Source organism: Saccopteryx bilineata, chromosome 8 (genome assembly GCF_036850765.1).
Source record: "Saccopteryx bilineata isolate mSacBil1 chromosome 8, mSacBil1_pri_phased_curated, whole genome shotgun sequence".
Classification (NCBI taxonomy): Eukaryota; Metazoa; Chordata; class Mammalia; order Chiroptera; family Emballonuridae; genus Saccopteryx; species Saccopteryx bilineata.
This window is the reverse complement of record NC_089497.1, coordinates 9,813,693-9,841,009: the sequence shown is the minus strand read 5'-3', so window position 1 is coordinate 9,841,009 and position 27,317 is coordinate 9,813,693. Positions and strand designations below refer to the sequence as shown.

The 27,317-nt window shown below is 41.0% G+C and overlaps 1 protein-coding gene across 6 annotated transcripts in view; it reads right to left on the bottom strand.

The window, feature by feature from the left end:
• Positions 1-27,317, bottom strand: part of NRIP1 (nuclear receptor interacting protein 1) — a 104,002-nt gene that overhangs the window by 23,945 nt on the left and 52,740 nt on the right. For 4 of the 6 annotated variants that reach the window (XM_066241927.1, XM_066241922.1, XM_066241921.1 and 1 more), the window contains exon 3: positions 27,067-27,189. The gene's annotated coding sequence lies outside the window, so the exon portion shown is untranslated. Of the gene's footprint in view, positions 1-8,875; positions 9,048-15,263; positions 15,361-27,066; positions 27,190-27,317 lie in introns of all 6 variants that reach the window. The other 2 variants (XM_066241926.1, XM_066241925.1) reach the window with 2 other exon arrangements.

Here is a 27,317-nt window from a genome sequence, read left to right as displayed (position 1 = left end):
TAACACGGGAGTCTGCGAGTCAGATCACCCCTGGTTCACTTCTCAGAGGCCGACTCCACACCTGCCCCACGGGACGGGCCGCTCGTTGGACTGGACGCCACTACAACTCACCAGGCAGCAGGGCAACCCTTTAACACGGGAGTCTGCGAGTCAGATCACCCCGGTTCACTTCTCAGAGGCCGACTCCACACCTGCCCCACGGGACGGGCCGCTCGTTGGACTGGACGCCACTACAACTCACCAGGCAGCAGGGCAACCCTTTAACACGGGAGTCTGCGAGTCAGATCACCCCGGTTCACTTCTCAGAGGCCGACTCCACACCTGCCCCACGGGACGGGCCGCTCGGAGGACTGGACGCCACTACAACTCACCAGGCAGCAGTGCAACCCTTTAACACGGGAGTCTGCGAGTCAGATCACCCCGGTTCACTTCTCAGAGGCCGACTCCACACCTGCCCCACGGGACGGGCCGCTCGTTGGACTGGACGCCACTACAACTCACCAGGCAGCAGGGCAACCCTTTAACACGGGAGTCTGCGAGTCAGATCACCCCGGTTCACTTCTCAGAGGCCGACTCCACACCTGCCCCACGGGACGGGCCGCTCGGAGGACTGGACGCCACTACAACTCACCAGGCAGCAGGGCAACCCTTTAACACGGGAGTCTGCGAGTCAGATCACCCCGGTTCACTTCTCAGAGGCCGACTCCACACCTGCCTCACGAGACGGGCCGCTCGGAGGACTGGACGCCACTACAACTCACCAGGCAGCAGGGCAACCCTTTAACACGGGAGTCTGCGAGTCAGATCACCCCGGTTCACTTCTCAGAGGCCGACTCCACACCTGCCCCACGGGACGGGCCGCTCGGAGGACTGGACGCCACTACAACTCACCAGGCAGCAGTGCAACCCTTTAACACGGGAGTCTGCGAGTCAGATCACCCCGGTTCACTTCTCAGAGGCCGACTCCACACCTGCCCCACGGGACGGGCCGCTCGTTGGACTGGACGCCACTACAACTCACCAGGCAGCAGGGCAACCCTTTAACACGGGAGTCTGCGAGTCAGATCACCCCGGTTCACTTCTCAAAAAGCTTATTTATATCTTTCGACAAACTGTATAAGCCAAAATTTATTCAGTTCTCATTTCTGAAAGATACCATGAGCTTTAAAAACAATAAATAACCCTGGGGGACTCATGCACTAGCTCTGTGACCCTGGGGACATCGGCCTGAACCTCAGTTTAGCATGTAGGGTACCAACGTACCTAAGGGACACTTATGAAGACTGAGTAACGTTTATAAAATATCCAACAAAGCCAGTCAAGAAATGTTAATTTACTTTTCTCCTCTGCGTGCTGCTTGTATCTCTAGCAGACATTGATGACCATTTACATAATTGTTTTAATATAATTTTTTATTAATTAGGCAAAATTTTCAGAATCAAACAGTATAATGAAAACTAAAGTAAGCAGCACAGTAATGGTTTGGATACATAAGTATTTTGAACAATTTTGAATATAATAATACCACATACCAAGTATCTGGAATTTTAATTTCTAACAGAAGCTGAAACCATATATTTTATATTTATGATGACTTTGTATGTCACAGCAGGCCTTTAGATTCCACCACTCCCCTGTCTCCTTGTTTGTTCTAAATGTATTATTCAGTAGCATAAACATAATCATCCACTAAAAAGCCAACGGCAGCTTCCTTGAGTGCAACCTGATCTTTTTCTTATTTTTATTTAACTAGAAGAAATAAAACAGTTTACTGAAAATTATCAGCCTTGTTAGTAAATAAGGCAGGTATCAACTTTAATTTGACTAAAGAAATGTGATTTTTAAAAAAACTTGAAAATTCCAATTTAAAAAAATGAATTTCAAATGACCTTTACTTTTGACAGAAATATTGTTGACAGTGTGCCTGCTCCCCACCCAAGTCAGGGACACGGTGAAGGTCATTTAGAAGAGACCTAAGAAGTGGGTAACACACTGAAGCTAAGTGTTTGAGCTCTGAATCTTCATCCAGATAATAACTTTTCAGAGATGCTGAGGATGATATTACCTATTTAGGGCTGCAGAGAAGATTTAATAAAGTAAAACATGCAAGTACATAATACTCTGGCTAGTACCCTCTTAAGTACTCATAAGTAAAAGCAGAGTCTATAGCAAATAAGTTGTATTTTTTCCTTTAAAGCAAAAAAGCATAAACAACTTTAAAAAACTAAACTACTGCCTGACCAGGCGGTGGTGCAGTGAATAGAGCATTGGACTGGGATGTGGAGGACCCGGGTTCGAAACCCCGAGGTCGCCAGCTTAAGGTCGCCAGGTCAACTGGTTTAGGCAAGGCTCACCAGCTTGAGCCCAAGGACGCTGGCTTGAGCAAGGGGTCACTTAGTCTGCTATAGCCCCATGGTCAAGGCACATATGAGAAAGCAATGAACAACTAAGGTGCCACAATGAAGAATTGATGCTTCTCATCTCTCTCCTTTCCTGTCTGTTTGTCCCTATCTGTCCCTCTCTCTGTCTCTGACACAACCCCTCCCCCAAATAAAAAAGTAAACTACTGTAATCTTGTCAATAGGTTCTTGGAAATTGTGACCTCAGGCAAAATGACATACAATGAAACCAATCTCACCATTCACTAATGGATAAAAACAAAAGTTAAGTTCTTAACATGTATTTCTGGTCACAGAAACATCACCAAACCTCTAAAGTGTCAAAACACTCCTAATATTGAACATTGAAATAAATGTGAGCTCTCTCTCTCTCTACTTCACAAATATGAATAAAAATAAGCAAGAGAATTATTTTCCTACCTACTTATTCCAGGTCAGGTGGTGGGTGGCTGAGGCCCCTCCCAGCAGCTCAAGGTACCAGGGGGCCCCACCTCGGTCCGAGCACCCTTCCGTCCCAGGGCTCACTGCACACACACCAGCCTTACTCAGATGGGACCTTGTACACAGGCTCACTCACTTCAAGTAAACAGCTTTGGGATGTGAAAGGAAACCAGAGTCCCCAGAAAAAACCCCGGCAGACACGGGGTGAACACGTAAAGTCTACATAGCCGATGGGCCTGATGGCAATCAGTTATTTCCCCACCTCATCAATGTTCTAACTAAATGACGAGCGAAACTGCATTATTTGAGAACTTGCTGTATATTGACATCTTATATATTTTTAGCACTATGAAAAAGAACCCCAAACCTGTACCAACAGAGAGTACTATAAGTAACACTGAAAAGTCAAGGATTAAGAATTATTCCAACATGGCCCTGGCTTGCTTGTTCAGTGGATAGAGCATTGGCCTACCATATGGACATCCTGGGTTTGAATCCTGGTCAGGGCACACATGAGAAGTGACCATCTGTTTCTCTTTCCTTCCCTTTCCCCTTTCTCTCCCTCTTCCTTTCCTGCAGCCAATGGCTCATTGGTTCAAACATCGGCCCTGGGAGCCGAAGATAGCTTGGTTGGTCAGAGCACGTCAGCCTCGGGTACTAAATATAGCTCAATTGATTTGAGCATCGGCCCCAGACAGGGATTCCTGGGTGGATCCCTATCAAAATGCATGTGGGAGTCTGTCTCACTATCTCCCCTCCTCTCCCTTACTTATACAAATAAATCAAACAGAGGTATTACAAATACAGCTTCTGAGCCAAATAAAACAAATGGCAAGTCTAATTCACATTCATGCAAACAAATACACAAACACCCTCCCTGAAAGGAAAGCGTAGGTAAGAGGAAGTCACAACAGACAGCCTCAAATGTGGTTGTCCAGGCCTGCATGACCTGTGAGGTCAACAGCTTCCGTCAAATCATCAATGAGTGCTGCGGGCTTGTCAGAACTCTCAAAAATCTTTAAAGCTATACATGACTTTAAAGTATTACTCTTTCCACATATTACAAAGTTCTGGGAGGCTGGTAGAGATTTCATTTTGTAAGGATTTTTTTTTTTTTTTGTATTTTTCTGAAGCTGGAAAGGGGAGAGACAGTCAGACAGACTCCCACATGCACCCGACCGGGATCCACCCGGCACGCCCACCAGGGGCTCTGCCCACCAGGGGGCGATGCTCTGCCCCTCCGGGGCATCGCTCTGCCACGACCAGAGCCACTCTAGCGCCTGGGACAGAGGCCAAGGAGCCATCCCCAGCGCCCGGGCCATCTTTGCTCCAATGGAGCCTTGGCTGCGGGAGGGGAAGAGAGAGACAGAGGAAGGAGGGGGAGGGGTGGAGAAGCAAATGGGCGCTTCTCCTATGTGCCCTGGCTGGGAATCGAACCCGGTCCCCCGCACGCCAGGCCGACGCTCTGCCGCTGAGCCAACCGGCCAGGGCCATTTTGTAAGGATTTTAATATTCCATGAACATGGAGGAAAAAGAATTTTTATACATGGAAATCTAAACCAATGCCTGCCATACCTTAAGAAATCCCATCCAACAAGACTCAGAAACTCACCCATGATTAGACGTGATTTTTTTATATAATACTGTCCGACAAGTGCTGTGATACTTGGTTTCGCCATGTGTGTACCCGTGGGGGGGGGTGTTCTTCTGTGCTAGTTTCCAAATCGCCCCCTCCACGACATTCTCTACACAGCAGCCAATGCTTTTAGTCAAAGGTACCCCCCACTCCAAAAACCCGTAATGGTTTCCGATTTTCCTTCAGAGGGGTCTGAATCCCTCACTCTGAGTTACAAGGCCCAGCACGACTCAGGTGCTGTCAAACCCAAACGCAATGAGAGCTACGAACGTAACTTAAAGTATTTTTAGTCGCCATAGTTTTAAAAGGTAAAATTAATTTGAATATATTTTACTTAACCCAATATATTCAATCCAAAATACGGCATCAATATGGAATCAATATAAAATTCGTAAGGTAGTTTACATTCTTTTTTGTCGTACTGGGTCCTGTAGATTCAGTATGTGTGTTTTATGCTCGGAGCACCTCTCAATCCAGACCAAGCAGCATGTCACCAGGGACCCACGCTCACTGGATTCCAGAACACAGAGGTCTCCGGCCGGTGGCGTCTGCAAGCGCAGCCCCTCTGCCTGGAAGGCTCCGACCGTGGTTGCTCCTTTGACTACTTACCCAGCTCAGCTTAATGTCACCTCCCAATGAGTGGTCTCTGTCAGCAGGTCCCCATGGGGTCCCCCAGCAGAGCACCCAGGAGATCACAGTCACTGTAGGAATTCCTCATTCCATAATCTTTCTGCTTGCTCTTCTTCCCCTTTCTGTACTTGTTTCTGTCTGTCTGCCCCCGCCGCACTCTCAATTACTGTTCCATGAGGACAAGGGTTCGTTTTATTCTCTTTGCCACCGGCACGTTTGAGACACTACAGTTTTGGTGACTAAGTGGATGTCTATACTTACTCTTAGTTTCCCTCCGATCACTGAATCCTATTCAAAATACTGAGAAGCCACTGAAAGCATAGGAAATAGATATACAATTATTTAAATTTATACTGGAAGCCAAGTAAAGATGCTTACAGGTATAACTTTAGGAAATCCTCTGATTTTATATAAATCAAAAGAAATACTCACTTCATTTAAAATTACAAGTACTATCTAAAATGAAAAAGTAAAACTTGACACTCAGGTCAAATTACAAGACATTTTTAATATTTCTTTTCTTCTGTGCCCTCCAGAGAAAACTGTTACTTGCTGTCTATCTGGCATTCACATTTATAACCTCAGACCATGCCAGTCTCCTACTGACCCACAGAAGACTATCATTGCTAAGTCATCTCTCAGTTACAGAGAGAAAAGAAAACCTGGAAACAAGGCGTAGTACTTGTGGAAAGCTAATTTTATTTTTTACCTGAGATTTAAAGAAATTGAACTTACCTGCTATAGCTTCTCCTTTTCCAAATTATTCACTCTAATTCCAGAGTGAGGTCAATGATTCACTTAAGCATTTTACACCATTAGGTAGAAAAGCTGTCACTGAAAATTGTGCACAGTTTTTGATACAAATTTTAATGAAGTCAACACATATAGAAATCTTATAACTGATCAAGACAAAGAGCATATAGTTTGGAGAGGGAATCCTACTAATGAAATTACAGACCACTTTTTTTTTTAGGCTGAAATGTGAGACTAAATTGACAGGTAAAAAGTAGGAATCAGAGCTACACACAGCGTCACCATGCGGCGTATGAAAGAATGGAAAGGCTGTTAACAGTCATCTGGAAATAGCAAACAGCCCCACTGCATGGTGGGACGGGTGCCGAGTCCAGCCCTCTGCCACCAGGAGTGTTGTAAGGAATCCATGCACACAGGGCATGGCCGTCCTGTGGTCTCACACACAAACCCACAGATAACCGTCAGCTGTAGCTCAGGATCCAGGCAATATGCATGCGTCTTGTTATTTAACCTTCTTAATAACCTAAACAGGCAGCTATTATAATAGTCCTGTGTTTGAAGATGGGCAAACTGAGGCTTAGGATATTTACACAGTTTGCCTGCAGCAAACTTTGCTCCTCCCACCTGCTGAACCAAAGAGGGAAGTGTGAGGATTTTCTTCTTCCTACTAATTGAAGGGAAAGGCTTAAAAACAGGTCACTGCTCAGAATAAACTTAGTTCTGAGCCTGAGAGAGCCAAGTCCCCAACCACCCTCTCTCCTGCCCACCAGCTTCTCCACTGCCTCCTCGTCTGTGCAGTTTGGTTTCCTGACAGTGTCTCGAGCTCCTGTGCATTTCTCTGCTGGAAATGAATCCTACACATGAATCCCAGTCCAGAGGGATGAAGGCAAGCCTAGTCTTATCAGGCGGTAGTTTGAGGATGGGCCTTCCCAGTCATTAACTTGCATCACCATTGACTTGTACTGCTGGGACCTATCTGCGACCCCGACTCCATTCCCGGGAGTTTAATCTTTCCATGAAACTCCCATTCAACACACACACACACACACACACACACACACACACACACACACACACACGAGAAGATGGACAACAAGAAAACAAATACCCATTTCCTTTTCTTGGTAATCTCTCTTCATCTTCCCATTTGAATTGGCTAAATATTAAACATATGAAACCAGGTATTTCTTTTGAAAGAGTGAATGATTCCAATTTTTTTCAAAATTTGTATAAGGTAAATACAAAATTAAAACCTAGAAAAAGTTTGGAATGTTTCATTCTGGAAAATTAAATATTCTGATTTGTAGCTCTCCAGTATTTTTTTCTCTTCATATTCTCAGCTTTCACTTTTCAGCAAGAAAATAAAAAACTCCTCCAAAGTGAATGCATAAGAATACAGCACCAATAATTTTGATGTCTATATTCAACTAAAAACATATTTAATAGTCTTGACTTTGCCATCAAGTTCAAAAGTTCTTTAAAAATACCCACTTTCCTTTCTTTATAGATAACAGAAGCTCAAATAGTTCATTTTAACGAGTGCTTTAAGTCAGGGTTTGGTATAACTTGTATTTGTTATTTGAAAAACACTTTGAAATGTTTCTTCATTCTCCCATTTCCTATAAACGGATCTGGGAGCAGGTCTAACCAACGTCCATGGCCTCTGATTGCACTGCTCTGTGTCAGGATGTTTTCATAACATACATTAGTGTATATAGAACAACTCTTGACCAGTGGTGGCGCAGTGGATAAAGCGTCGACCTGGAAATGCTGAGGTCGCCGGTTCAAAACCCTGGGCTTGCCTGGTCAAGGCACATATGGTAGTTGATGCTTCCAGCTCCTCCCCCCCTTCTCTCTCTCTCTCTCTCTCTCTGTCTCTCCCTCTCCTCTCTAAAATGAATAAAAAATAAAAAAATAAAAAAATATTAGAACAACTCTTCACACAACTGAAACAGAAGTGAAATGTAATCTAAAAAATGGAAAGCTATATGCTAATCTTAAGGATAGAAAAGTAAACTGCAGGAGAGAACTTTCATTTCCTCAGTGAGCTATTTGCTCCCCCCTCTCTGCTAAATCACGTGCTCCGATTATACTCACGTGCTCAGGATGGGGACAGAGGAGGTGGAGGGCACTGCCTGCCGTTCCCATGTGGCACGAGGCTTGGACAAGGGGAATGTGTCCTGCCCCCTCACAGCGCAGATTTATACGTAACCTAAAAAGTGCAGCTACAATGTTTCAAGAATACCTGGGCATGGCAAGAGGTCCTACTCCAATCACAGATACGTCAATCATTTTGTGAAATATTAAAATATGTATTCAATTCATACTAAGCAACCCTAAATTTTACACTACAAGCCTCTAACTGAAAAACGTTCACAGAATTAAAAAAAAAATAACAAAACTAGAATACTGCAATTTCCTTCCCACAGCAGAATCAAACAGTACAAGGCTTACCCAAATAAATGTGGTAAAAAATAAAGTAGGCAATACATTTTAAAATTTCCTTAATATAGTTTAAGGTAGGATAGTGGCTACATTTTTTTTTAAATGAAAATCTCTTTCTGGTTCTCTGAACCACGTTCTATAGAACCTTCTTAACCATATAATGTGCTGAAACATAATTATAAATCATTTCCTCAATTAATTAGGTCCATAAGCACCTCTCGGACTTCTCCCATTCATTTTGTGGTTAAAATCATACCATATTAGCTTGAATTTCATCTCTGCCTGACACGTTTCAAGCAGTGCAGCAGATTAGTGACTCAGAACACTTAATAGGGTTTTGTTATCAATCAGGCTATGTTCCCAGTGACGCTTTCTGCAAAATTATCTTATTCGAATGAACTCTCGTGGACGGAAGTAAACAAAGCTGCAGCCCACGCTCTCGCAGACTTTTCATTCATTTCTCTCCTTTTTTTTTACTTAAGACTTACAGCACGTGCCCAAGAAAGAGCATATGTTAAATATTCCTGGAGTGTCACAATATGTAATACAATAAAACAGATTAGAAGCCTACCTTTCTTTCACAGCGGTAGTGCCAAGCACAGGTACAGCGGAGCAATCAATTTGTTCTGCAGACAGCCAGGCTTTCATGGAATACTAATGCAAAATCTCTTCTCTTTTCTCCTTTGCCTGGACTCCCCAACGCCCGGGTCCCGACCAATACACGGAGGAGGGCGGTATGTCTTCTGCTGAGAAATCCACAACTACTAATCAAGTCTACGTGTACAAGGGCACGGGATTAAACCTCCCCCAAGCTGGAGTCAGTGTCTGGGAGCAGCTAACACATACACAGCACGGTCAAAATTAAACACACACACACAGACACAAACACACGCCATGCGTGTGCCATGAAAATTACAGATGGGTCTACTTCAGTGAACTAATTCATCACACTTTAACCACTGATAGGTTTTTCTTTTGTTGTTGTTGTTGTTTCAACCTCAGGAGCATAAAATTACCTCCTGTTGAACTGTGGGCTTAGATCCAACAGTACCCAACAACAATTATTTTTTTTCCCCCCAGAACCTACAATCATGATCAGTATCCTGTGCATTAAACTGCTCACTGCTTTTTAAAACACGGCAGTTTTCTAAATAAGATTATGCAGTCGAGTTGAGAGACTTAGACAGTCAGGTATTAACATAAAGTTAACAGACTAAGAAAAGAGTCTTTAAGGCTTTGCATTGAAAAAGGCACTGTAATTGTAATAGCTCAAGTCCACTTCTTCAACAAAAACAGACACATGGCCAATAAGGAAAAGATGTCCAAAAAGATTTTCATTCTTCTTGAAGATTTCTACATGAAGTACAACCCCACAAAATTAAAAAATAGTTCCAGGTCTCAAGAAATTACATAAGAAACATCTTGAACACTTTATGATCCCGGTGGCAGGATGACACTGTGATCTCACAGACCCAGGGATTTGGGCTTCCTTTCAACCAAGCTTTGCCAATCGGCTTATTTTTTTATTCAAAATATGAAAAGGAATACCAATCATTGAGCAGGGCGATGATAGAAGTTGCTAAATATTTTTTAACAGCACACAGTACCTCGTTTTAATTTTCCAATAACTCCTGAAAAGTACTGTCAGCCAAGGGGCTGCAAACTTAGCAGTTATTAAGAACAAGACCCTCTAGACGACGGGAGAAAGTTGTGAGGAGCTTCCTAAAGCACCTCGATTTCTACGTCTGCGATTGCTCGAACACTGCTAAACACATGTGTCTTATTCCTCACCCTTTCTTTTTAAAAAATGAGCAGAAACAATTAGGAAATACTGGGGACCTTCCACGTCGTATTGCCATCATGTTTAATCGATACTGATGGCTTTTGTCCTTGACACACTGACCATGTCATCAGGCTACTGTCATGTGATATCATGTCATTTCCCCACCTGGCTCATGACCTTGTCCTCTAACTGACCTAAAGCCTCCCTCAAGGAGCGGGCGGCCCCTCCCTGCCGGCGCAGCAAGGTCGAACGGGTCAGCGTGCCCTCATCTATAATCCACCACCATTTGTCAGCAGGGAGGCTGGAGGAGGCAGGCTCGCTACAAGGGGAGAATGCCCAATTAGGCAGCTGTCACACAAAGCATAGGCCGCAAAATTATCCCCTGTCAAAAGAAAGAGCAGCTGCGGGTGCCAATTACAGCAACCTTTCAACCCTTTAGGTACTGGAGACTACACGGAAGTAAATGAAGAACAATTAGTGATAACAAATCGATGAATTAGGACGGTAAATCAGAAATGACTAGCGGGTGAGGCGGGGTCACACAGGACAGAAGGGCACACCAGACTCCGGGCGCCCCGGGGGTGCGCAGAATGACACTCACCATTCACCTGCATACAGATTTACCCTCCAGCAGTTTCTTTTTGTAAACCTGACATCCTTTAAAATACCCGGAACCCAGGAGAGCATGTCCCCTCTCTACTCTGCCTGGGGAACCCAAGTGAACTGTCTCCGTAGGAGAAGCCTTCAGACTAATGAACCTGGTTCATTCTAAACCGTTCTCACACAATGCGTTCTGTTTATCCCAGAAAACTGAAGTGTGGCCCCCCCCAAATTCAAAAGAGCAGTTCAAATAATCACTCTTAAAATATTAACTATCTTCATGAAGTCCCTGCTCTGATTCTCCTTTCGTCACACTTAAGAGAAACAGCTTTTTAAAGAAAGTAACTGGCTGATGAATTCTGAGAAAACTGTTACTAGCATAGCGCTGAAGTTAGATTTCTCTACATGTGGCTCTGTGGCTAGAGGAATTTCTGCCAGTGTGCTCCCATACTGATACACAAAGAAAGTCTCAGCCGTACAACTTCTCTCTACGCCATACTGCTCTCACCCTACAGGGGTGACGCGCACTGTCTTAGCAAAAGCCGCCAATTCGCTGGGACTCGATCCAACCCCAGCTGTCTTCCGTAGCGAGCACCCCAGGCCCCAAAGGGGGGACCGAACAAGGAAGGAACTCCACAAAGGAGAGAAATCCAACCTGGCCACCAAGTGTTCATGGACATGGGTTCCTTGTGCCTTGACAGAGTTACTTACGTTCAGAGACAACTTTCTTCCATGTCTATTTTATACTAAATTGATATTTTTCCCTAAAAAACAAAACAAAACAAAAAAGCCATGTGTCTTTCTACACCACCTCTTTGAAAGTTAAAAAACTTGAATGATATGTGGTCTAATGTCTAAAGAAGTGGGAGTTAACTGTCCAGCTAGACTTGTAAATCACGAAAAGGTAAAACCCAGGTGAGAAGGTGGGGCAGGGAACAAGCACCTGCTCCCTCATTATAAATAACTCACGCTTATCACAGAAAAAGTCTATACTTCCTAGTCCCTAGCTGAGCCGTCTGATAAAATTTCTAGGAGAGCAATATCACAGGCGAGAAAAACCTCTCCATTACAAGTTTATTTGAGAATTTGCTTTACAAATAATGTTCCACTCTTTTAGAAAAACGGAAAACTGTCTTAAATTCAGAAAGCAAACTTCTCAAGTCAGACAGAAGCAATTCAAAACAAGAAAGAGCAAATAAGACAGAGACCAAGGGGTTAATGTCTTTAGAATTCAGCCTCCATCATACATGGGTGACTATCTCTTTAAATAATTTAAATCCTCTCCATCAACTACAAAGCTGTTTTGAAGCCATTTAGCTTTGTTCTTTACATGTGTTCTAATTAAGAAATGACCTTGTCATCAGACACGCCAGAAATCCGGGATTATTTCCTACAGCAAAAATTCAAAGAGCCCCCAAAAAAAGAGAAAAGGGGGGAAAAAAAGACTCCTTCTTAGGTTCTCACTAAGGGAAGTTGTTGGTTGGCCGAACGCTGAAGCAGGATTTTTTGTTGTTGTTGAATGTCACAGGGCGGGTTAGTGTGACCTTGAGCTCCATCGCAGCACAGCAAGGGTCGCGATGCCTGCAGGCGCCCTTGTACTGGATTTGCAAGACAAAAACCTTCAAACCGGCTGAAGGACATCTTAAATCTCTTCAAAGGTTTTCTGAACTAATCTGGGCTGCTCTGAGCAGGACCGGTGCCAGTGTGAGAAGCAAAATTAAAAACAAGGTCCCTGACAGGATGTTGTCTCCTCTTAACCCTTCCCCGGCAGAGCAGAACACATCACAAGCATTCTGGACAGACGGTTTACCTAGAAGCATTCTTTCATAACAAATTATGTAAGCCAGCAATCACCAAGAACAGGGGCCGCGATGAGCCCTCAAAACTGAACCCTCCCATTGTGCTTATTAAAGAATACAGGTGCAATTTTTGTCTTGAGCATACTGTAGTGAATTGAAATGTAAGATTTAGAGTTCTAGGTGTTATTCTTTTATTTTTGCAGCACAGTGGTAGGTTACGATAAAGAAATGTTTCCATTAACGTGGACCTCTAGAATTTTTTAAGAATAGCTTTCAGCCAATTAAGTCACAAACTTCAGACATATTACATACATAATTTCACTAGACTTAAAGCAGGTAAAGAAAAGGGTGTCCTCCGTCCATTTACTCAATGCCTGACCCCTAACAGGATGGTCACACTGTGAAGAAGGGGAAGGGATCAGAACAGGGAAGGAGAACATACTAACGAGAACAAGATAAAGCAGTCTTCGTCTCGTTATAAGAAATCAGGGTGATGTTCTGTTATTGTATGGTAGCATTTCCAATGCAGGAGCCCAAAGAGAACACAGTAATGTCAGCAGAGGGTGTTCGTCTTCCCTGGCAATGCTCTCCAAATTTAATTTAGTAGTTCTTGCTCTCAAGTAATAATCTAAGAGAACAAACAGCTGTGATACTTACAATGCAATGTTTTAAAATTAGTGTATCTCCATTCTATGACATGTGAGTTTGCACGTCGTGAATAGCGCAGTAAAGTGTATTTAGTGTTAAGGTGTAGAATTTATTAACGGTCCATCAGAGTGCAAATTATGCTTTTCAATAAGGAAGTTCAAGATGATGCTGAATACCAATAACCCTCTTCTACACCTGAATTCAGACATGCTTTCCTGAATGGAACAGGAAAGGGGTACGGCGCTACTGGTAAGCAGAGATACACGCGTGAACAGTACACGCGCATTTCTTGAGTCACCACGCAGAAGGGAACAAGCGTATATACTGCATTAAATGCTGCAGCCAAAGTCGGCTACGTGAGCTCTGGGAAGACGGAGGGGCAATAACTAGGTTTTCAGTTCCTACGTGTATGTGCCCCAGCTGACGGTCAGGGATGGTTCAGATTCTGTGCACATTACACACAGACACAGACAAAAGGGTAGCAAGTCCCAAAGGCAAGGAGGGGGGATAGAGGCCGGGGGTGGGGTGGGGACAGAGGGGGTGAAGTGAGAATGGGAAGAGACTGCATGGAGCATGGGGGGCACGAGGTGGGGGGGTTGTGGGTTTTATATTGAGTGGGACACTTGAAACAATGTCAACACAATAAATTAAAAACAAAAATTAACCAAAATAAGTAAAGAGAAAAGAGAGTGGCAGCCACTCCAGATGGCAGAAATAGCCCTCAAAGGCAGGGAAAAGGAGAATGCCACACAGGAAGAGGGTGGTCAAATGTGACTAGAGATTAGGCTGGAAACGCAACTGGGACCAAGGACTTCGAATCAAGGCTGTGCCCAGGAGCGGGCCTTTATCTGCTGGCGAGAGGAGGCTTACGGGCAACAGCATAATTAAATACATTCAAGAACAAAAACAGAAACAGAATTGTTGAAGACTGTGAAGGGGACAGGAGATTGAGATAAATTAGTGCGAAACAGAAAACAGTCAAAATAAGGTAAGGGCAGGAGAGTTGAAGAAAAATACAACTGAAAAAAAAAAAGTGAGGACTGGTTTGACTCTTTAGAAAGCAATTTGTACAATAAAAATAGTGCTACAAAATAACGTATTTCTAACAGTAAATTCCTTACAACAAAAATGATTAAAATAACTACTATATCCCCAAACTATGTTTGTAAAGTATCCTAACATGATGTTAACAAAGTTAAGAAAACAAACACCTATAGAGGTATTTAACAGTCAGAATCAGATTCTGTTGGATATTTGAATCTTGTGCATCTCAAATAACAAGCTCTCGTTAAAGTTCGGGTGTGGATTTTGCTAACTAAGGCAGCAATATGTACCTTGTCAGAATGGTACATGGCATATTTATTTCTCTTGGCTATGAGAGAGAGAGGTCTGGCTTCAACTATAATGTGGTCACTGAAGCTACGAGCTTCATCCACACACACTAATGAGAACCAAACTCAGTCGTTTATTGAGTGCCTAGTATATTAGGATGTAGAATTAAAAAACAAAAAGTCCCCAAGATTTGATCAGCTTTGGGTTTCTAGTTTATTACTCACGATGGTAAGTCCCTAAATTACAGCTCAGCCCGTGACACCAGCACACAGGTTACCGAGCAGCCATCTTGGTATATTCCCACTCAGCTGACAGGCTCACGGTGCCTTCCCAGAACTCTCCGGGAAGACCCTGTACCCGGGTAACTGGAAGAGAGTCGTCAGATACTCTAGAGACTGACTGTCCTGCTAAGACCTCAGAAAGAATTTAACAGGGTATCAGCCAAGGTAAGAGGGTGGGAATAAAAAAGAACAGGAGTCACCAGGGCCAAGCGACTGTCTGCCAGGGAGCAGACTGTACTCTCAAGAAAGGAGAGCCAGCTCCGGGGATCAGGTTGGAGTAAGTGCAGGGGAAGGTCAAGCCAAGGAGAGCAGCAGCAAAGACTTCCAAGGGAGGACTTCTTGCCCCGCGAAGAAGTCAACTTGACTCCAGAAAATCACTGAGAAAATGACCCAGCCTCCACACCCCCTGGAATAGGAATCATCCCAGGAAAAGCAGGTAGAGGTCTGCAAGCTGTCAGAAGGGCCACAGTACTTGCGAGCCAGGTACTGCCGGGGCACAAAGGGGCATGACCTTACCAAGCATCCACAAATAAAATGACTTCTCCTTGAGTAAGCGGCTCCCTCTCGTAGCTGTCCAGCCAACACCAGTAACGAGTTCCAGTACATTTTATGTCTAGACATTAATAGAAGGGTGGGTAATATGATAAGCCTTGCAGATACTTTAAAAACCTAACAATTTACTAATCCACAAACGTTTAGAGCTAGGTTAAAACGTTTGTAAAATAAAAATGCAGAACGTTCTGCTGGCAGTTAGACAAGTCAATTCCTGTAAAGCAGCAGTTCTTCAAGTGTTGCCCATGGACCCCAAAGGCCCCCACGATGCATTCAGGAGGCACAGGAGGTCACGGCTCTTTGCATAACACTGAACTGCTAGTTCCCTCGCTGCCCCTTCTCTCATAAATGTACAGTGGAGTTGTCCAGAGGCTGCGTGACCTGTCGTTGTGTTGATAACTAATGGAATACCACCTGTGTATTCTTGTGTTTTAACTTTGTTTCAGTTAAAACTTCCAATATGACAAATATTAGTTGATATGACTCATAAACAAAAGCTCTCTGGGGTCCTCAGGAATTTAAGAATATAAAAAGGCCCTAAGACAAAGAAGTTTGGAACTGCTACTACCTAATGAGGTCAAGGATTAAGAAGTGCAATGTTGGTCTTTTTTAAGCTTCGAACAAAATTTCTAGTTTTTAATTTTCAAAAATTTACACTATAACTATGTCAGATAAATACTCCCTTGTATTCAGAAATCTCTCCAAGACCCAAGTGGAAAAAGAAAAGAAAAGATCTTTTTAAAAAGATCAGCATACTACGGGGGATAGGAAATACCTCCCATCTCAGCACAGCCACTACTGTTCTAAATGCACCACACAAGGAACAAATCCACAGATGTCTATAAAGAAGCTTCCTTGTGTTAAAAGCTGAAAGCAGAAAGGTAGCTCCGCGATGAACCGGGAAACGTCTGAGCCGCAACACCGTGAGACACTAGGAGAGAGGGCATAGCGGAGTGGGAGGCGTGGAGGGGGGAGTTCTGGGGACGGGGACCAGTGAAAAGGCAGGGACCGCTTTTCCTGGTGGGGGCACTCCTCAGAGGTGACAGGTGCACAGACGCTGGCAGTGATCAAGGCTCTGCCACCTGGAAAAGAAGCTGCGAGGCATTCTTCAGGTGGCAGGAGGGACGCAGGCCCAGCAGCAGGCGTAGCAGCACACGGCGCACAGTGGGAAGTTTAGAGTTTAAGTAACCTACTGAAACAACAGACACTGCAAGTCATTAGATACTTTTATAGAAGTTGACAAAGTAATTTGATATGTACTGAGTTGAATGGTAAAAAACTGGGACTTAAGAGTTTATATTTCTTTTTCGTGATTTCCAATCTGCCATAGATAGAAGCTTTAAAAAAAATACAATGAAATTAATGTATTTTTAAAAATCAAATGAGACTTAGTGACGTCACGGAAATGGCGCCGTGAGAAGCGCGTCCGACAGCTCTCCCCTAAATCACAACAAATTTATCAACTAGAAACAGAAAAATTTATCCTCGGAGCATTCCGGAGTTCCACACAAACTGAAAGCAAAAGGACTGTTATCACTTGAATCTGAGAGACGAGGGTGTGGAGGAAGCTACCGCAGCAGCGACGCTCATTCAAGCCGCGAGGGAGTGCGCCTGCGTTAATTTGGGACTCAAGGCTTTTTTTTGGCTTTATTTCTTTTTTGCTTTTGTTTTTATTTTTTTTTCTCTTGTTTGTTTATTTTTGTGGCATTTTGGGTCCTCCCAACCCAAGGTCTCCATTGTATTTAGTCTTCACTCCACTTAATACAATAGATTTTTACTTATTATTTTTATTTTTTTCTTCTTTATTATTCTTTTTTGGTCCTTTTTTCTGATTCCCTCTTATCCCTCTCATTATATCTCTTAGTTGACCATCACTTACAAGCAAATCATCTTATGCTTGTCTAAGATTTTCTTCCTTTTTTTTTTTTTTTTTTTTTTGCATTTAGTAGGTCCCTACTCCCTTTTTTTTGCCCCTTGAACTCTTCACCCCAAATCAGGCCCTCCATTATAGGCACGATATTTCCCTGAGGAGGGGAGAGGAGGGAAAGAGAAGAGAGAAAAAAAGGGGGAAATAATAAATTATTACTGTTTTTTTTTTTGTGGGGTGTTTTACCCTTTTTTTTTTTTTTTACTCTTTATTAATTCTAATTAGTGCTATCAATAAGACCACCCTCAGATGCCGATAAGAAAGAGGAAATCGAATATTATGGATACAAAAAAAAAGAGAGGTAACACAAATAGATGTAGAAAAATCTATGGAGAAAAGACTTAACATATTGGAAGCCTTGGAGCTAAATGACAGAGAATTTAAAATAGAAATCTTAAAAATACTCAGAGATATACAAGAAAACACAGAAAGGCAATATAGGGAGATCAGAACACAACTCAATGAACACAAAGAATATATTACCAAGGAAATTGAAACTATAAAAACAAATCAAACAGAAATGAAAAACTCAATTCACGAACTGAAAAACGAGGTAACAAGCTTAGCTAACAGAACAGCCCAGATTGAAGATAGGATTAGTGAAATAGAAGACAAACAACTTGAGGCACAACAGAGAGAAGAAGAAAGAGACTCAAAAATAATAAAAAATGAGAAAGCCCTACAGGAATTGTCTGACTCCATCAGAAAGAATAACATAAGAATAATAGGTATATCAGAGGGAGAAGAGAAAGAAAATGGAATGGAGAATATACTCAAACAAATAATAGATGAGAACTTCCCAAGCCTGTGGAAGGAACTAAAGCCTCAAATTCAAGAAGCAAACAGAACACCAAGTTTTCTTAACCCCAACAAACCCACTCCAAGGCACATCATAATAAAGATGACACAAACCAATGACAAAGAAAAAATTCTCAAGGCAGCCAGGGAAAAGAAGAGTACAACATATAAAGGAAGGCCTATTAGATTATCATCAGATTTCTCAGCAGAAACTCTACAAGCTAGAAGAGAGTGGACCCCAATATTTAAAGCCCTGAAAGAGAGGAACTTTCAGCCAAGAATACTATACCCATCAAAGCTATCCTTCAAGTATGAAGGAGATATAAAAACATTCACAAATACAGAAAAGATGAGAGAATTTATCAACAGAAAGCCCCCACTCCAGGAAATACTAAGGGGGGTTTTCCAACCAGATTCAAAGAACAAAAGAAAACAACACCACAAGTAACAGCTCCACCAAGAACACAATAAAACCAAACTTAAACTGTGACAACAAAGGAAAAAAAGGGGGGAGAAGATGGAGATTAACAGTAGCAAAGGATGATGAAGTGCAGAAATACTTATAAGATAGGGTACTACAATGAATATGGTAGGTACCCTTTTCATTACTTAATGGTAACCACCCTTAAAAAAAACACCACAAAAACACTTGACTTAAAAAAGGTAGCAACAGAGGAAAGAAGTATGGAACACAAACAAACAAAAACAAATGATAGAAAAACAAAAGAGAAGAATCAAACTAGATACAAAACTAACAGAAAGCAATTTATAAAATGGCAGTAGGGAACCCACAAGTGTCAATAATTACACTAAATGTAAATGGATTAAACTTACCAATAAAAAGACACAGAGTAGCAGAATGGATTAAAAAAGAAAATCCAACTATATGCTGCCTACAAGAAACACATCTAAGCAACAAGGATAAAAACAAATTCAAAGTGAAAGGCTGGAAAACAATACTCCAAGCAAACAACACCCAAAAAAAAGCAGGCGTAGCAATACTCATATCTAATAATGCTGACTACAAGACAGAAAAAGTACTCAGAGACAAAAATGGTCATTTCATAACGATTAAGGGAAAGTTGAATCAAGAAGACATAACAATCCTTAATATATATGCACCAAACCAAGGAGCACCAAAATATATAAGACAGCTACTTATTGACCTTAAAACAAAAACTAACAAAAATACAATCATACTTGGAGACCTCAATACACCGCTGACGGCTCTAGATCGGTCATCCAAACAGAGAATCAATAAAGATATAGTGGCCTTAAACGAAATACTAGAACACCTGGATATGATAGACATCTACAGGACACTTCATCCCAAAGCGACAGAGTATACATTTTTCTCTAGTGTACATGGAACATTCTCAAGAATTGACCATATGTTGGGCCACAAAGACAATATCAGCAAATTTAGAAAAATTGAAATTGTACCAAGCATATTTTCTGATCATAAAGCCTTGAAACTAGAATTCAACTGCAAAAAAGAGGGGGAAAAACCCACAAAAATGTGGAAACTAAACAACATACTTCTAAAAAATGAATGGGTCAAAGAAGAAATAAGCGCAGAAATCAAAAGATATATACAGACAAATGAAAATGAAAATACGACATATCAGAATCTCTGGGATGCAGCAAAAGCAGTAATAAGAGGAAAGTTCATATCACTTCAGGCCTATATGAACAAACAAGAGAGAGCCGAAGTTAACCACTTAACTTCACACCTTAAGGAACTAGAAAAAGAAGAACAAAGACAACCCCAAACCAGCCGAAGAAAGGAGATAATAAAAATCAGAGCAGAAATAAATGAAATAGAGAACAGAAAAACTATAGAAAAAATCAATAAAACAAGGAGCTGGTTCTTTGAAAAGATCAACAAAATTGACAAACCCTTGGCAAGACTCACCAAGGAAAAAAGACACAGGACTCAAATAAATAAAATCCAAAATGAAAGAGGAGAGATCACCACAGACATCATAGATATACAAAGAATTATTGTAGAATACTATGAAAAATTATATGCCACCAAATACAACAATCTAGAAGAAATGGATAAATTCCTAGAACAATACAACCTTCCTAGACTGAGTCATGAAGAAGCAGAAAGCCTAAACAGACCAATCAGCAGGGAGGAAATAGAAAAAACTATTAAAAATCTCCCCAAAAATAAAAGTTCAGGCCCAGACGGTTATACTAGTGAATTCTATCAAACATTCAAAGAAGACTTGGTTCCTATTCTACTCAAAGTCTTCCAAAAAATTGAAGAAGAAGCAATACTTCCAAACAAATTTTATGAGGCCAACATAACCCTCATACCAAAACCTGGCAAGGATGGCACAAAGAAAGAAAACTACAGACCAATATCTCTAATGAATACAGATGCTAAAATACTAAACAAAATACTGGCAAACCGAATACAACAACATATTAAAAAAATAATACATCATGATCAAGTGGGATTCATCCCAGAATCTCAAGGATGGTTCAACATACGCAAAACGGTTAACGTAATACACCATATCAACAAAACAAAGAACAAAAATCACATGATCTTATCAATAGATGCAGAAAAGGCTTTTGATAAAATACAACACAATTTTATGTTTAAGACTCTCAACAAAATGGGTATAGAAGGAAAATATCTCAACATGATAAAGGCCATATATGATAAACCATCAGCCAACATCCTATTAAACGGCATAAAACTGAGGACTTTCTACCTTAAATCAGGAACAAGACAAGGTTGTCCACTCTCTCCACTCTTATTCAACGTGGTGCTAGAAGTTCTGGCCAGAGCAATCAGACAAGACAAAGAAATAAAAGGCATCCATATCGGAAAAGAAGAAGTAAAGGTATCACTTTTTGCTGAAGATATGATCCTATACATTGAAAACCCGAAGGACTCCACAAAAAGATTATTAGAAACAATAAACCAATACAGTAAGTTCGCAGGATACAAAATTAACATACAGAAGTCAATAGCCTTTCTATATGCCAACAATGAAATATTAGAAAACGAACTCAAAAAAATAATCCCCTTCACGATTGCAACAAAAAAAATAAAATACCTAGGAATAAACATAACAAAGAACGTAAAGGACCTATATAATGAAAATTACAAAGCATTGTTAAGGGAAATCGAAAAAGATACAATGAGATGGAAAAATATTCCTTGTTCTTGGATAGGAAGAATAAATATAATCAAAATGGCCGTATTACCCAAAGCAATATACAAATTTAATGCAATTCCCATCAAAATCCCTATGAGATTTTTTAAAGAAATGGAACAAAAAATCATCAGATTTATATGGAACTATAAAAAACCCCGAATAGCCAAAACAATCCTAAGGAAAAAGAATGAAGCTGGGGGCATTACAATACCTGACTTTAAACTATATTATAGGGCCACGATAATCAAAACAGCATGGTATTGGCAAAAAAATAGACACTCAGACCAATGGAACAGAATAGAAAGCCCAGAAATAAAACCACATATATATGGTCAAATAATCTTTGATAAAGGGGCCAACAACACACAATGGAGAAAAGAAAGCCTCTTCAACAAATGGTGTTGGGAAAACTGGAAAGCCACATGCAAAAGAATGAAACTCGACTACAGCCTGTCCCCGTGTACTAAAATTAATTCAAAATGGATCAAAGACCTAAATATAAGACCTGAAACAATAAAGTACATAGAAGAAGACATAGGTACTAAAATCATGGACCTGGGTTTTAAAGAACATTTTATGAACTTGACTCCAATGGCAAGAGAAGTGAAGGCAAAGATAAATGAATGGGACTACATCAGAATTAAAAGTTTTTGCTCAGCAAGAGAAACTGATATCAAAATAAACAGACAGCCAACTATATGGGAACTGATATTTTCAAACGACAGCTCAGATAAGGGCCTAATATCCAAAATTTACAAAGAACTCATAAAACTCAACAACAAACAAACAAACAATCCAATAAAAAAATGGGAAGAGGACATGAACAGACACTTCTCCCAGGAAGAGATACAAATGGCCCACAGATATATGAAAAGATGCTCAGCTTCATTAGTTATTAGAGAAATGCAAATCAATACTACAATGAGATACCACCTCACTCCTGTTAGATTAGCTATTATCAACAAGACGGGTAATAGCAAATGTTGGAGAGGCTGTGGAGAAAAAGGAACCCTCATTCACTGTTGGTGGGACTGTAAAGTAGTACAACCATTATGGAGGAAAGTATGGTGGTTCCTCAAAAAACTGAAAATAGAACTACCTTATGACCCAGCAATCCCTCTACTGGGTATATACCCCAAAACCTCAGAAACATTGATACGTGAAGACACATGTAGCCCCATGTTCATTGCAGCACTGTTCACAGTGGCCAAGACATGGAAACAACCAAAAAGCCCTTCAATAGAAGACTGGATAAAGAAGATGTGGCACATATACACTATGGAATACTACTCAGCCATAAGAAATGATGACATCAGATCATTTACAGCAAAATGGTGGGATCTTGATAACATTATAAGGAGTGAAATAAGCAAATCAGAAAAAAACAAAAACTACATGATTCCATATATTGGTGGAACATAAAAATGAGACTAAGAGACATGGACAAGAGTATGGTGGTTACCAAGGGTGTGGGGGGAGGGAGGACATGGGAGGGAGGGAGGGAGAGAGTTAGGGGGAGGGGGAGGGGCACAGAGAACTAGATAGAGGGTGATGGAGGACAATCTGACTTTGGGCGAGGGGTTTGCAACATAATTTGATGACAAAATAACCTAGACATGTTTTCTTTGAATATATGTACCCTGATTTATTAATGTCATCCCATTACCATTAATAAAAATTTATTAAAAAAAAATTATAAAAAAAAAAAATCAAATGAAAACAAACACAACTGGTCTTTTATCACAGATGGCTAGAGAGCTCCGAGAACCCGTGGCAAGGTAGGATGTGGGAGGGGCCAGGCAGCAAAGGCAGGATGTGGGAGGGGCCAGGCAGCAGGAGGTAAAAGCTTCGAGCTAGTGGTATGAAGCTACTAGTCTATTACTGGTCTATCTCTAATCCACCATGGGGGGATTCTTGTGATCTTCGTAAAATGAGCGAGCGCTTTTGTTAGAACCCCAGGCCCAGGCTGCGTGGCGGCACAGCAAACACAGCGGAGTACCAGGAGAGTTTCAGGCTCACCTCAGTTCACTTAAGTGGAAAAGACATGGGTCTGTGTAAGAAGAGAAAGTGAACTGGGAGTTTAATCAACACAATTTTACAATTATTTTAATGCCTGACTGATGGTTGGTGCAGTGGACAGAGCATCGACCTGGAACACCGATGACCCAGGTTTGAAACCCTGAGGTCGCTGGCTCGAGCACCAGCTCATCTGCTTGAACGTGAGGTTGCTGGCTTGAGCACAGGGCCGCTGACTTGAGAGTGGGATCATCGACATTACCCCATGGTCACTGGCTTGGGCCCAAAGGTCACTGGTTAAAGCCCAAGGTCACTGGCTTGAGCAAGGGGCCAGTGGCTTAGCTGGAGCTCAGGGTCAAAGCACGTATGAGAAGCAATCAATGAACAACTAAAGTGCTGCAGCTATGAGCTGATGCATCTCATCTGTCTCCCTGTCTCTTTACCTCTCACAAAAAAATAATATAGTCATTTTTTTTTTTCTGTTATTTCATTTGAATCCTTCCATGGGACAGAAAAACCCCCAGTTGATAAGGAGGTTTGGTATAGTGGGGATTCCCCCCCAAATGTTGTTACTTATAAAAATGAAGGTATTAAGTAAAAGATTTAAGAAAAATCAATTATTTAAAGACTCCAAATTTAGACAAATGTTAATCAGATTAATGTTTCTCAGTATGACAGTAAGTCAGGGTTAAGGAAGGCCTACTATGTTTTGATGGCCACCATGCTGTTGAGACTGCAGAGCTTTTCTGACGAGAGAAGTAACCCTGAGCAGACTGGAACTTTAGGAAAATCCGATGGCGCTGAGAGGCCGCGGTGAGGACCTGAGGCCTGGCAGCACCAGCACCCCAGCTCAGACGTGAGCTCTAAACCCACATGCTGCTTACGGGAAGGAGAATTCAAGAGTACTTGGGAACCGTGCGGAAACTAACAATGGATTATCTGAGTCCAGCACCCAACTTTTCTCGCCCACGTTGTCCGTGATGCCAGGGAAACGTCAGTGCAACAGACAAGTTAGTTTATACCAATTGATGGCCAACTAAAATAACTCACCAAGATTCTCCACAGGTCTGGACTGATTGGCCCACCCGTTCTATGTTTTCACTGAAAACTTTGTGTAGTTTAAACACATTTTCAAAAAGTTATTTCTTTCATTAAAAACATTACTTAGGGGAGTGTTTCATTAAGTCTGGGAAAGGCATTCTAGGTAGACGATTAGCCTCACTCTACCAACCTGGTGACCCAACTTGTTAGAACCAGCTGAGTCCCTGCCATATTTGTCTCTTCATACAGATATACTTCTATGACTGATATAAAAGTTTTAACACTTAAGATGTTTGTTGAAATAATCATCAACAATTTAATTGAATTTTTAAAAATGTATAATAAAGAACTCTTCCCAGTCAGAAATCATAAGAAAAAAAAAATAGTTCATTTTGAGAAAAATGAGTATGTTGAAATGGTTAAGCTAAATTGATTTATGGTCAATTACCTAATTCTACCTGAGTTATTAATAGATTTTTATATTACCACTATTTGTCCAAATTAGCTAATAAATATTACACTCTGAGATAAACAGTACAGAAAGCATATGGAGTCCTATAAAATACAATAAAGCGTGATTTTATTGTTAGTTACATGGGATGCCTATTTCTTTCAAAAGGGGGAGAAATCTGGCCTACGACACTAAGAAGCTTTATAAACACCTCCCAGGTCCTCGCTGGCCTCTCATTCAGATGGACATTACTCTCCTGCAGTGGCTCTCAACCTTTCTAATGCCGTGACCCCGCAATACAGTTCCTCATGTTGCGGTGACCCCAAACCAAAAAATAATTTTGGTGGCTACTTCATAACTGTAATTTTGCTACAGTTATGCTTCGGAATGTAAATACCTGATATGCATTATGTATTTTCCGATGGCTTTAGGCAACCCCGCTGGGGTCGCGACCCACAGGTTGAGAACCGCTGCTCTACTAGATTCTATAATGTGACTGTTTTCAGAGCGTAGCTGTATGACAAAGTGCAGTCAACCCCATGAAGTGTATTAGTTCAGAGTCTGCAACTGTGTTCTAGTGAGTACTAGTTTCCTGAGACATACGGACAAGGTCCTTCCTCTGGACCATCCTCATTGGAGACTGACAGTCCTGGGCTGATGGGAGGCCCTCGAAAGGATGTGTTATGCTTCAACTTCTCCAAACTTAAAGGGGAGAACTGTTGAACACAACACATTCTAGAAAACATACACTTTTAAAATCTTGAAATATTTTAAAATGTATGCAAATAATATAATCACTGGTAATTCATTTTTTTCACGCTTTCAACATTGTTCACTGTACATTCTAAATACACCGTCTTTTCTAAGTGGGGAAAGATCTAAATTTGATCATTTTCCAAGGACAACTTATTGCCTATGTATATTACCAGCTGGCTATCTAGCTATAATTTATTTCTACAACTCATAAGTGGTCATTGGTTACCTGGTAAAACAAAGATGTTGACAAATTAATAACATTAATTATATCATGCAGGTAACAAAAATAGGCATGATTATAATTTTCATTTTAACAAAATTAAAAAGTTGAGAATCGGGGCTCAGTTTCAACTGTGCTTCACTAACTGTAACATAAGAGCAGATTTTGATCTATCAAACAGTCATAAACACATAATTATACCTGAAAAACACTTACTATTTACAAATAAAAGTTTGGTGGATTTAAAATTTCAATTTAGAAAACAAACCGCCAGGGCCGTGTTTTTAAAGATTATTTTGATAAAATTACAGGAAAGAATAATCAGAGTGATTCAAGTATAAGTAGATTGAATAAAATAAAAACTTCATTACTAGGTTTTTCTGAATGTAATCAGAATAGTAAAAAAAAAAGAAAAAAGGAGTTAGTATTATCATATCAGTGTGCCAACCATATTATATGCCTACTGTAAAAACCAAATTTAGCTCAAAAGTGCCAATGCCCTTTTGAAACATCATGGTTCTTTAAAACACTGTGAAGTTTATAATATTCTACCTGCCATCTCTCTTCTGACCAGAGTTTTCAGCTTGCCCCTTAAAGTGAATTCTTCACAACTAATGATAAGTATACTAATCAATCACTGTGTCTTTTCCCAGTTTACTCGGATTGCTTCTGCCCTGGCAAAAGCAGCATCAGGTTCAAGAGCTTAAGACATGACAAATTCATTATAGGTTGTAGTTATATGAGAAAACAGGAGTGTTAATCCAAAGAGAATTAGCCACTTGGTCACCTCTTTCTGGTGCACTGCCCACCTACTTGTGTTAATCACATTATTTTATAGTTTCTCAGAAATGCTAAGATACTATTTGGCTCATAAGACGTAACCATTTTTCTGTAATTCAAAAAGTAATTATTGACTTATAATAAACCCACAACAACCAAACATGCATCTATTTTTCTTCAAAACAGTAATTAACTATTTATCTGAAATCAGATGGCTATTTCAGGTTTTGCATTAACTACCCATTTTCTCTGGTTTTTGGTGGAAAACAAATTAAGTATCATTAACACAAATACTATTTATTTTAAGATTCCCAACCCCTCTCTCCAGAAGTAATCCACACCTTTGACTTCTCAGTGCCTTTTTTACAGCACTCAGCCTCTTTCTACTGCTTGATTAAATTTAGTAAATTCCTTAACTACAGAATCCGATGTCACTTACTTAAAAAAAAAAAGCCTAATGAAATAATCAGCACAGATAAAACACAAAATACAAATCTGGTGATTAAAAGCTAATTTATGACTTCGAGGAGGGGGGGAAAGTGTCCTAAATATGCTAACATCATGATTAAGCCTTAAGAACGCAGGAAAAGTATTCTCACCGTCTGTCTCCAAGGTTTGCGGCTCTGCTTCCTGAAAAAGGAAACCGAGAAGGCTGTTGAAAAGGAACCGATGTCACCTCGAGTCTTCAGATTCCCGGCTCCCCCTTCCGCCTACGGAACATCCTAAGAGGAGAAAAAAGGTAGTTTGGCATCTGTTCCAAACCAGGTTCTGGAATTCATTTGTAAAGTTCTGTGAAGTTTTCCTATTACCTCTTCCTGATCCAGTTCAGTGTAGAAGTAATCATTTCACA